This window comes from Belonocnema kinseyi, chromosome 7 (genome assembly GCF_010883055.1).
Source record: "Belonocnema kinseyi isolate 2016_QV_RU_SX_M_011 chromosome 7, B_treatae_v1, whole genome shotgun sequence".
NCBI lineage: Eukaryota > Metazoa > Arthropoda > Insecta > Hymenoptera > Cynipidae > Belonocnema > Belonocnema kinseyi.
In genome coordinates this window covers 146780512-146793375 of record NC_046663.1, presented here as the reverse complement: position 1 = coordinate 146793375, position 12864 = coordinate 146780512, and the positions used below count along the sequence as shown (strand labels likewise).

The following is a 12864-nucleotide window of genomic DNA, read 5'->3' as shown; positions in this document are numbered from 1 at the left end:
TGTTGTTTATTTTAATTATTAGGTCTTATTCATAAACATTTTTGAGGTCATTCTTCTTCTTGTTTTTTTTTGGCGTTTGGCTTCCAGTATTTTTCTTTTTACATCTTCGTCTCGCCTTTTGTGCAAACTTGAGGCTTAATTTAAATAATTTCTTCTGGAGTTCGGGGTTGTTCTTTTTTTTCTGGTTTTGGTTTTGTGTTAACGGATTCCCCGTATCCTCCCTCGTAGGTTTCGTGTGTCAGATAGTATAATGTTATTGTTTTAGGTTCTGGTGTGCAGTTTGGATCTCCGCCCCATGCTCCCTTTTCGCTTGGGTCCTCCGTTGGCTGGTTGGTTTGATTCTGTGCTTGGTTCTTTACTGAAAATTCCTATATATGTTCCTATATAGGACTCTGTATATGATCCTGCAGGAAATGACATAGGATCCTATATAGGTGCCTGTATAGGAAATTTCATAATAAGGTACCTAATGGTACATAAATGATGGCACCTAATGGTACCTTATGGTATGTCTGTCTCTAGGTGCTTCTGGAGGAGCAAAAAAACTGCTGCGCAGCTGTAGGTGCCTTAGAATACTACTGCGCATCTTGATATGGTCCCATACAGAAATATTTATAGGATCCTTTTAGGGATCCTATACAGGAACCTATATAGGATCCTATATAAGATCCTTTTTAGAAACCCTATATTATATTTTAAATTCAACTGATCTTCTTCTTAATTTATAATTGATAGATTGTCTTTTATTTGATCGATCTCAATTTTTCTAGTACTTCCTCTTTGATAATTTGTAACCTTCTTAGTCAATCTGTCCATTTATCGAGGCTTTGAAACTCTATTTAGCTATCATTTTTTTCTGAGTGACTGAATAGTAGTTTTCTACTCTAAAAGCTAACACAAATGCGATATTTTTTGCTTATTTTCCCGGTCTTGAAAGAGTGTCGGGGCCAAATTTGAGCTACTTTTTGGGTATATGACTTCATAGTCATATTCGACTAGTTCTAATGCCCATCTGGCTAATCGGCCAGCTACACTTTTTATGTTATGGAGCCACTTTAACGCTAAGTGTTTCGTGATTACTTAAAAATTATGAGCTTCTAAGTATAGCATAAATACTCTTATGGCCCAAACAAAGGCTAGGCATTCTTTTTCAGTTGTCGAGAATAGATATTCTGCGTTGATTCAACTTCTACTCGGTAAGCGATTACGTAATTTACCCCGTCAGCTGTTTGCGTAATTACGGGTCCCAACCTAGTGTTGCTTCCGTCTGTTTCGAGCTGAAAGGGTTGAAGAAAATCTGGACAAGTCAAAATTGGTGCTGACGTTAAAAGATCTGTAATTTTTTGGAAAACCTCATCTTGTTCTAATCCCCAATCTCACGATTTATCTTTCTTAAATAATCTGTACCAAGCTGCCATTCCTATTATGCGCTGTAATTGTTTACTATTTTTAGGTTTAGGGAATTCTAATATTAGTTAAAATTTTCACGTCATCTATTTGAATCCCCTTTGTCGTTAACTTCAAAACCTAAATATTTAATTTCCAAGCAGCCGAATTCGAATTTATCCGCGACTGAACACATATTTCGGTTGGGTTGTGTTTGGTCGTCCTGTAGATCATCAAGAAGATGATACTTTTGAGTCTGCCAGTGTTATTCAAACTGTAGAAAACTACTCTTTCAGCAATCAATTGCGACTTTTCTGGGAATTTGAAAAACTTCCAAAAAGAGCATTCTTAAGGCCAGAAGAACAGGATTGTGAAAACTTATTCAAAAATAACCTTTATAGGAGCTTCACCGGTCGATATGTTGTACGATTGCCCTTATCAGGGTTTCCAAATGACTTAGGAGAGTCTCGCCGTACAGCAGTTTCGGTCTTCCTACGGAACGAGAAACGATTCTCAATAGATCCTCAAGCCTACAATAAATTCATGATAGAATACCTTACTTTAAATCACATGAGGCCAGTAAATAACCAAGATCTGCAGGTTGAGAACTAGTACTATCTGCCGCATCATGTAATCTTTAAAAAAAATTAATCCGTCTGTGTCACGTTGGAGAATTCTCAAGTGCATTCCCACGGCGGATATCGTTAAAATGTTTCGTTAAATAAATGTAGACGACTTTGATACTAACCTTCAGAGAATAGTTTGGAGACCAGAACCAAACCAAGATCTACAAGACTACTGTCTCACTACCTTTCCATTGGGTTCAGAAATATTGGAGAAGAACACATACATCGACGACATCTTTGCTGGCGCTGACTCAATTAAATCCGCTGAGATCAAAAGACAGGAACTGATTTCCATTCTCAGCTCAGTTGGAATCACCTTAAGCAAATGGGCAGCAACCTCACCTGAGTTGCATTCAGAGTCTTGTGGATCGTACTCGCGCTCAGTAAAGACTTTTGAAATTGAAGATTCTGTTTCCACTTTGGGATTGAAATGGAGTACATCATCGGACTCCTTCCACTTTAGTGTCTCGTTATCAAAAGAGCCAATGATTTACAAAAATGGACGGTAGCTTCCGAGGTGGCTTAACTGTTCGATCCAATTGGTTGTTTGGCTCCATTTGTCATCAGAGCCAAAGTATTTTTACAGAATTGATGGATTTCTGGACTGGATTGAGACTCAGAGCTAACAGAAGATCTTTCATCTGGATGCAATGCCTTCCGCCAAAAGCCCGGCCCTATAAAAGAAATCAGAATGCCGCGTTGGCTTAAAACCTCTGACTGTGCTGCTCCGTGGGAATTACATGGATTGTCTGATGCTTCACAGCGAGCCTACTCAGCTGCAGTCTATCTTGTCTCTAGAAGCAAAAATGGCACTCTTCAATCTAATCTGATCCTAGCCAAAACAAAATTATCCCCAATTAAAACGGTAACTATACCTCAATTGGAGCTTTGCGGCGTTGAACTCCTAGAAAAACTTCTCGATGCTGTCTGTTCAAACCTGGGATTCAGAGATATCCCAAAATATTACTGGTGTGAACCACCAAGTAATTGGCCTCAGAAAATCATACGACCTATTAAAGTTGTGAATCAAAGAGACGTAAGAAATGTTAAAAACTTCAAAGATGAACATTGGGGTGAACCTGGCAACCTTGTCTTACATTCAGGACCTTCCTAGCCGATAACCTTTTTTGCAAACACTGATTCGGTTGACAGTCTACATCAACAGATTTTGCAGACTGTGCTCTGCCAGCTCCACGCAACTGGAACCTACCTTACGGCGGAGGAGTTACCAAAGAGTCTCTACTTTTGGCTCAAGCCTGCTCAGCTTCGTCATTTTAAGGCAGAATGCATGGCTCTGCAGAATGAAAACAATGTCTCAAGGATACGTGAGCTGTTGAAGTTGAATCCCTTCATGGACGGTAATGGAGCGTTGAGAGTAGGAGGTCGTCTCAAGAATTATCTACTGAGCATCGACGAAAAACACTCTATTATTCTGCCGAAACGCGATCAACTCTCGTTTTTAATCATCCTACAAGCATACACTCTGACTCTCTATGGAGGACAACAATTGAGCGTAATTGACCTTGAGCCAAGTGTTAAGAAGGTTTTGGATTATCGGAGCCAAAATCCTGATTGATCATGTCATTAGCAGTTGTGTGACATGTGAGCGTTTTAGGGCGCAAACACCTACTTAACTTATGTGTCAGCTGCCTACTGACCGAGTCTCTGAGTCGAGACCGTTCGCTTGTATAGGAGTACACTACGCTGGCCACTACAACTTTCGGGCGTCACCAGGACGAGGAATTAAGTCCTATAAAGGATATATCTGTCTCTTCATCTGCTTCTCAACCAGAGTGATACATTTGGAGGCAGTATCTGGCTACACCTCAGAAGATTTCCTATCCGCATTCGGACGCTTCATCTCTCGACGAGGTGCTTGTTCAAGGCTGTATACTGAAAATGGGACCACGTTCAAAGGAGCTGATCGGGAGCTGCGATCCCTTCTTCGATGCGCTACAAGGATAATCACCATAGTGGCTGAAGACCTTGCAAATCAGGGGACAACTTGGTCTTTTATTCCGCCGAATACACCTCACTTTGCTGGCATTTGGGAAGCCGCTGTAAAATCGGTACCACACTATCTGAGACGATCGATAAATGCAGATTGTTGTCTGACCTTTGAGGAAATAAGTACCGTTTTGTGTCAAATCAAAGCTTGCTTCAATTAAAAACTGCTTTACCCAAATCCAAATAATCCAACTTCGATGAATGCCATCACGCTGAGTCATTTTCTAACTGGTGGTCATATGACAGGAGTCCTAGAGCCCTCGTTGACTGAGGTCGAGGATCGAGCTCTAAATCGTTGGGCTTTGCTTTCCAAAATGCGAGACAACTTTTGGAAGAGATGGTCTCGCGAATATCTCCATCATCTTCAACAACGCTCGAAATCGTTACTGGAGACGAATCAGGTCAAACTGGGAGACATCGTCCTTCTAAAGAAAGAGAAGTTGCCACTAGCTAACTGGAGTTTGGCACGCATCGAACGATTACATCCTGGAACTGACGGTTTGGTCCATGTGGTAAACGATACGGACACCAAAAGGCATTTATAAAAGGGGCCTAAATTAACTGGACTTACTGCCAGATCGAACAGCAAACTCATCTTAACCGTATTTACTATTGACTTGTTAACAAGAGTAGCATCTATGTAAAACTTTCTTATGCTTTCCTATTTCTTATATACATCGTGTGATCCCCCGCAGGATATTCCAAATGAATATTAATTTACCTCCTTTTCTTTCATCATTCAAGTAGCCTAAGCGAATTAATTCGACTACGAGTTCACGTTCGGTTGCTGAGTCAGTGTCTCGCTAACGGCGAACGAGTGTGCACGTGGTCTTTCTTGTGTACCACACTCAAAATCGCGATTAATTAAACCACCAACGTGAGCAATAGTATATTAACCAAGTGAAATATAGTCATTAATATTTTAGTAGAGTGATGTGTTCGAAATGTTCCTTTTTTTTAATCCCATACCTCTAACCTTCTAACAAAGCTTTCTCCAGCACCAAAAAATACATCTTATTCATATTGTATCATTTAATTAAACTTAAAATTGTAGACACCAGTCCTTCTATCTAAATGAAACCACAGCTTATCCACCTCTATCCTATTCAGTCCGTTGGGCAATAAAAAATTTCGCTTATCATTTTTAATCCCTATTTTCCTGTCCATGTGAATCCATTTCTACCTTTTCTAAAACATAGGATAGTACTATTTTCTTAAATACAGTTGGTATAAGTGAAATCATTTGCACCGTCTATAACTGGATGGTCAGAAGACATCTTTGCAGAGTTCGTACTTCGTCTAGTAAGTCGTAAAGCTAGGGAATTATGTTGTTAGGTATATAAACTCTTGCTGTTTAAATACTATTTTGCGGCAGTTTGAAATTCAAAATATATTATTGTTTTCGAAACGGACAAAAATACTACATTTTTTAGTGCCTTCAAATGGATAGAAATTAAAATCATACATCCTTAATAGTGGGTAGTCTTAGATAGATAAAGGTAGGCATTTGTGAACAACAAAGATAGAAAAATATAGACCCATGGGACCACAAGGGATAAAGAAAGATAGACGGTTGTGAATACCATGGATAGAAAAAAAGACAGTTGTGACCTTAAAGCATAGAGATAGGGATACAGAGAGAGATCTAAGTACACGCGACAATTAGAGCGTGGAAAGAAAAAGATACGTTCTATATTTTTGAATCTTTTTACTTCCAGCAGGGCTAACAGTGAGTTATACAAAAAATGTCTGTAACCATTTATACCTACAAAATTACGCAACGCCACAAAATTAATATTGAAATCTAGCATTCTGATTCTTCGTTTACAAAAAATTGTTTAAAAGCACATTACAACTTTAAAATATAGCGATTTTTTTACTATCTTAATAGGGTTTTTAATGCTGTTATTATATATTTCATACCAATCTTATTTGATTAGTCTTTGATTCTCTGTATGTCAAAGTCAAGCCGGGAGCGGGTGCTAATCTAAAAAACTGCACCTGATCCCAGCGAAATCGGGGTAAAATTTCATCCATAACCACGTCTCACGACCGTAATATTAGTTGTTACAGTCTGTGACGGAATCAGTACGACAAACCGACAAAAGTTTCGTTCACCCTGAGGACACGGAGCAACCCAAGGACGACCGCCTTCTGCATTATTCCCGAAAGTGTTTTGGTATATTGTTGACACACAGGGATGCTTTTCAGGCTATTAACCAGTCAAATCTTGGCACTTCCAAGAGCGCCAAAGTTAAGGACGATTAGTTTAACAGAATATTCCGAAAAAAATAGTCGCAACTCCCTTATAAGGTACACCTTCCTTTCTTTCCATTCTCCCCGGCTATGATTTCTTTGTCAGTTGGTGCCGAAAATTCGATAACGAACATGGATCGCTTTTCGAAATCAAGATGAACCATGTTAGGCCTCGAGCCTGCAACAAAAATAATTGTCGAGAAGATAAAGTTCCAGTATATGCAGTACTTGTCATTCTCGACAAGAACTAATACAAAATAAATATCTAACTAAAATAACGTAAAATAAATTTTTAGTTGCTACTAGTACTGTTTTTAATAAAATGGTTTTCTTATTTAATGGAAAATATTATAAACAATGAAATGGTTGTCATATGGGTTCACTATTGTCACCCATAGTTTCAAATTTGGTTTTTGAAGACGTGCAAAAAAAAGCTTTGGAAAAATTGAATTGGAAATTTCAACACATGTCTTTCAGAACATTGCTATAACTCAAAACATTATTTTGGTTTTGATTTTAACAATATGAAAGTTCTTGTAAGGGAAAAAAATACATATAAAGGATAAATAATAGAATCCATTTTTATAAACAAATATCATAATATTTTGATTAACTTACATACAGAAATCATGAATGTCAACAAAATATATCAAAGTATTATAAAATGAACAAAACCAAGTTAAAATTCCAGTTACTTTGGCGCGCTTTCCACAATCGCTGTTCCTTTAAATGACGACTTTATTCTGTAGTAATGAATTTACCATATAATCGTATGTCTTTTGTCTAATTTTCTTTATGTTCGTGGTTGTCCAAAAACATTGCAACGATTTTGTGTTTTCTGTCAATTAACATGAATTTTCTTGAAAAAGCCTCTTTAATTTTTAGGAGGCTTTTATATTATATGTTTTTTGTATATTTTAATTTAATTTGGTGTAACACATCATTATTACTTTTAAAAATTGACACTAAACTGTTGACAAATGTTTGACTTCAAAATTGAATGTTCTTGTTTTTTATAAGAAAATAAGCACAGGTGTTCCAGATAACAAACGGGCCTGGCACATTTCTGGACCAATGAGCGGCAGACGGCGCGGCGTGCCGGCGATTAAGCGTTCTTTGGTCGATATGAATGAGCGGCAGGCCGGAGTGCGGGCACAATATGTCGCCTTTTGCAATCGCGCGTGCAAACGCTCTTGTAGACCGGTACGCGCACGAAGGCCGAGGAACAATGTGCCGGCCATGGTCGGAATCAATGTCCTGGCAACTGACAGCCCTCTACTGATGGCAGATTCAAATATAATTTCCCACAGTTCCCTGCGCGTTCTCCTAAATCCTAAAATGGCCGCCTCGACAAAATCATCACTATCAACAGCCGTTTGAAAATAGTTTTTGTTGCTAAGCAGTCAATCCGTTATTGTAGAAAACTATCGGAAAAGATGTGCGAAACACTTCCGGAAGATCTGATAAAAAATTTTACTCCTCTGTTCATCGGCAACGTCTAAAAGGCTAGAAAACATGTCTTGATTTTTCGATTGAAGGATTTGCATTCGCGAGTTTGATTTTTCCGACACTAGAAGAAACTGAAAAATTTTCTGAGCTTCCAGAATAAAATCAAAATAAAAGTATTTCTTTAAATATATATATATATATTTTAATTTATGCACCACAAATTAATATTTTAAAACGTAATTATAATTATAATTGAAGGAATCCATTCATTGGCATTTCGAGCTTTCATATAGCCGGCTTATAGCCGGTACGTTGATCGCCAGATAGTCGGGCGGGCAATATAGCCAGCAACGGAGCTTACACCGAGCTACTCATGTGCTTGAACTGTGGTCCTGGCAATTAGACTCCGTGTCGGCGTACAGGGTCGCATCCTGTCGACTTTTTGTTATCTGGGATTTTTTATTTCTTTTACTTATTTAAAGAATAAGTTTATTTTTAATTATTTGTAAAAAAAAGATCGTTATTTTTATATTATTTATTTAGATTAACTGAAAAAGGCACGCTGTGATAGCCAAAACGTCAGAAATTCAATAAACGAACTTTCCCGTAATTTCGATGTATTCTTTTAATGAATAAAGACTGTGAGACCTCAAAAAAATTCTTACTTATAAGTTAAACACCTTACGTAAACTTACTATTTTCCACGTCGATCGAATAATTTCCATCATCGGACCTAGTAATTTCACTGGCGACTGCAACATAGATCAACCTTTATTTTATTTTCACATTGTCTCTTGAACTGAAATCACATTAGATTGCAAATAAGTACTGTAGTACCGTAAATTAATAAGGCGATAGCGTATAATTTCTACCTGATTGTAAATGTCAACAAAGCTTTTTTTACAGTGTGGCTTTACTATTTTTCAGAAATTTTTTATAATTTTCTTAGAAAGATGATTCTGTATCTCGTAATTCTACAACTATCAACTCATCAATATCCTGAAATTCACAATCCCAAATAGATGTATCAAAGTTGATTGCTTACGCAGCTTATTTTTGTCGCCTTTTGTATATTTATTTTTCGCTATTTCGCTATTTACAATTTCTCTTTCATCATTTATGAAATTTTGATTCATCTACTTCCATGCTTTCAAGTAATTTTTCTTTAGTTGTTACACTACGTGTAATATATTTTTTCGTGCCTAAATTTTCCTGAGACAAATTTGCTATTGCTTGTTTATTTATAATTTTTGGAAGCATCTCATCATCTGAATCAGCTTTATAAACTTCACGCTCAATTATCCAGTAGGGTCTCTTATCGGGCGGATACAGGCGGACGGGAGTCATCATGCCACACCATCCTGTTCATTATCATCGGACGAATCAGATGCTGATTCGGAGGCCAGCACAATAGAATTAGCACAGGAAGTGCAAACAGGCCATGGAGAATATTCCCCCGAAATGCAGGGGATGGATTACACTGTGGCCGACGTGACTAATGAAGAGGAAAAATCTCATACAAATCCCGAGAAGTAATCTGAAGAGGTTTAGATGAGGGAAGAAATGTTAGAGGTTACAGAGAACTACGAGGATGTGAATTGTAAGTTTGAATAATTATTCATTATTATATATTATTATTATTGATAATTTTCAATATTAATTTTCTATTGCACAACTAAACTTTTTTTTGACTTCCGTTTCCGGCAAGAAAGTGTAAAGTAGTGGAAATTGTTGATGCTGAGTTTTTCTGATATTGTGGTGAAATTTGAGGTGAGTGGATTGTGGAAGTGTGTAGAAGGGTGTGGAGGTGCGAGGTCTAATTGAGGGATTGTGAGATTGCAAAGGGGAGGTAGATATTTTGGAGGATTGAGACAGATTTGTGTGGAAGTTTGTTTGGAGAATTGTGATAGGGTGGAAAGACTGTGTGGACGGATTGGCAGTAGCAGGGCTGGGTAGCGACAAAGAAAGGCGAGACAGGTACCAGACAGCGACGGTAGAGGCAGGGAAGTATAGAAGGCGGGAAAGTTTGAATCTGATTAATGGCTAGTGGAGCGCGTATCTCCGCGGAAGAAAAAGAGTTGAGCAGGAAGTATTCAGTACGCTGAAAGAAGAGATAAAGGAAAGGAAGGCAAGAAGGAAGTATAAAAAAACTATAGAAAAGAAGAGATTAAGAGCAAAAAGCGAAGAACCAATAGAAGCATTTATAAAAAGGAAGAGAGGGGAGAGGGAAAGCATTCAAGAGAAGGAAGATATCGGAGAAAGTGTAAAATACCATAAAATGTTGAGATCGCCGCCGGAAAAGCAGAGTTTGATAGGGAAAAGCGTTAACAGTAAGGGTGCTAAAGGTAGCGTAGATGAAAATAAAGTGTCGATGAAAGAAGAAAGACTAAAGGAAATTCGAGAAGTGATCATAGAGATAATGGGGATTTATGAAGAAAAGCTGGAGAAAAGGGGAGAGGAATTAAATAAGGAAATCAGGTGGGAAATGGCTGAAGTTAAGAAAGAAATAAAAAAATGGGGAGAAATCAGGGAGAAGTTAGAAAAGAGAATGGAGTTATTGGAGGAAAAACTAGTGAAGCTGAGAAAAATAGAACAAAGAATAGAAAGCAAAGAGAGGTAAGAAAGAAGTTTAAATACAGTGATAAAGGTTGTCAGATTAGAGGGGAAGAAGCTGAAGGAAGGTGTGGACGGAGTACTAAAAAGGATTGATGCTAAGGTAGAGATAGAGGAAATGCGAAATGTAGGAAGGGAAGTGAGAAGAGGGGAGATAATGGTACTGGCGAAACTAAAGAAATGAGAACATAAGAGAGAGGTGATGACAAAGAAGAGGTTATTATATGGTAGCCCAGCCAGAATAGAGGATGATTTTACATGGGTAGAAAGGAGGATGCAGTAAAAATTAAGGAAAATAGCGGAAGAGGAAAGAAAAAAGGGAAAGAGAACATGGGTTAAGTATGGGAGAATTCAGATAGATGGAGTAGGGTGGGATTGGGATTAAGAAAGGGAACAGATAGTAAGAAATGAGGTGCAGGGAAACTAGAAGAGGAAGGAATGGGAGATAGGAAAATGAGAAATAGTAAGAAGGAAAAAGGATGAGAAACGAAAGTAGGGAAGAATGGAAGATTTGTTACTGGAATATAGCAGGATTGGAGAGAAAGGATAAGGAGTTTATGAGAAATTTGACACAATGGGATGTAGTCATAAAGATGGAGACGTAGCTAGATGAAAAGGGATGGAAAAGAGTAAGGGGAAAGTTACCAAGAGGTTACAAATGGCAAGTGCAAAATGCAAAGAGGAAGAATAAAAAGGGCAGAGCAATTGGAGCAATGGTGATGGGAGTGAGGAATGAATGTATAACAGGGAAAGATAAGAAAGACAGGAATGAACAAAAAGAAGGAGTAATAGTAGAAGAGGCTATGATGGGAGGAGAGAAGTGGAAGGTAGTGAGGATTTATGTGAACGGTGATAAGCAGGAAAAAGCAGAGGAGATTAAAGAAATGATTGAAGAAAATAAAGAAGAGATTAGGATGATAATAGGCAGGAATTTCAATGCGAAAACAGGAGACAGAGGAGAAAGGGAATGGAGAGAAGAGAGAGGAAAAAAATTCAAAGATAAGGTACTAAATGAGGAGGGAATAAAGTTCGTTGAAGAGCTTGGAGGAGTTGGGATTGTATATCTTAAACGGGAATATAGAAGGGGATGAAAAAGGAGAATATACACGCTCAGGAAGTGAAAGGGGAACGGTAATTCATTACGTGATAGTAGATGATGAGGTAAGGGAGAAGGTTAAGAAACTAGAGGTAGGAGAATATATTGATTCGGATCACTTTCCCTTAAAAGTGACATTAGAGGGACGAAACAGCAATAGCAATATGAGTAAAAGGGGAGCAAATGTGAAAAGCGTAGGAAAAGGGGAATGGTCAAGGTAAGGAAAAGTACAGCTTAGAGAAAAAATAAGAAATATCAAAATGGGAGAGGGAAATGTGGTCAAAGAGATGGGAAAAATGATAGGAGAAATAAAAAAAGGATTAGAGTGCACAAACAAAAATGAAGTTAGTAAAGGGGGGCATAGAAGTGAGTGGGATGAGAACTGCAAAGAGAAAAAAAGGAGGTGAGAAAGGAATTAAAAAAGTGGAGAAAAGAAAAAAGTAACGGGGAAGAATATAGGAAAAAAGGAAAGAGTATACTGAGTTGTGTTATTAAAAAAAAAGAGGAAGAGAATAAAAGGTTTGAGGAAGAGGCGGAGACGACTAGGACGGAAGAAGAGGTATGAAAGGTAGTAAATAGAGAAAGAAAAAGAATTGCTAGGAGGAGTAGAGAGAAGTGTTGTAAAGGGAGGAAAATATGGTAGAGAAAGAGATGAGGAAGAGGAAATTTCAAGGGAAGAAATAGTTAAAGTTTTAGGAATAATGAAGGATGGAAAGGCACCTGGTATATATGAGATTCCAAATGAAGTATGAAAATATGGAGGGGAGGAACTAGAGGAATGGGCATGGATAATGTGTAATAGACTATGGAGAGGAGAGGGGTGGCCAGAGTTATGGAAAGAACGAGTAGTTATACCAATAGTAAAGAAAGACAAGATCGAGTCACCGAATCATACAGGGTTTAGAAAATGAATGGGGTTGATGGACAGCATATATGTTCTGAACTATCTAGTAAATATATGTTCTGAACTATCTAGTAAATATATGTTCTGAACTATCTAGTAAATAAGAGAATTAAAAGGGAAAAAGGGGCAATGATAGCAATGTTCATGGACTTAAAGACGGCGTTTGACTCATTAAATCAAAGAGAAATAGAAAAAGTTATTATAAAAAAGTGGGTAAGAGAGGGATTAACAAAGAGAGTATCAGAAATTTTTAGCGAGACAAGAAGCAGGGTAAAGGTAGGAGAGCAAGTAGGAGATAGTTTCTGGTTGGTGAGAGGTTTGAGACAAGGCTGTCCTCTGAGCCCACTTTTATTTAATTTATTAGTATCAGACTTGGAAGAAGAAATGAGGAGAAAGGGTTGGGGAGGAGTTAGAATATGGAAGGAAAATATATATACGAGGGTGGATTGATAAGTTTCCGGCCTGACCAAGAGATGGCGCCACTAGGCCTACCTTGAGGTGGCGTTCTATAGTACCATCCTTAGATA

The 12864-nt window shown here is 37.9% G+C and overlaps 1 protein-coding gene across 3 annotated transcripts in view; it reads left to right on the top strand.

Moving 5' to 3' along the window:
• The window catches only part of LOC117176945 (arf-GAP with dual PH domain-containing protein 1-like), a 153632-nt gene that overhangs the window by 126891 nt on the left and 13877 nt on the right, over window positions 1-12864 (top strand). The window contains exon 6 of one of the 3 annotated variants that reach the window (XR_004467642.1): window positions 9034-9324. The exons of 1 other annotated variant lie outside the window; for it this stretch is intronic. The gene's annotated coding sequence lies outside the window, so the exon portion shown is untranslated. Of the gene's footprint in view, window positions 1-9030; window positions 9325-12864 lie in introns of all 3 variants that reach the window. One more of the 3 variants, XR_004467641.1, reaches the window with a different exon arrangement.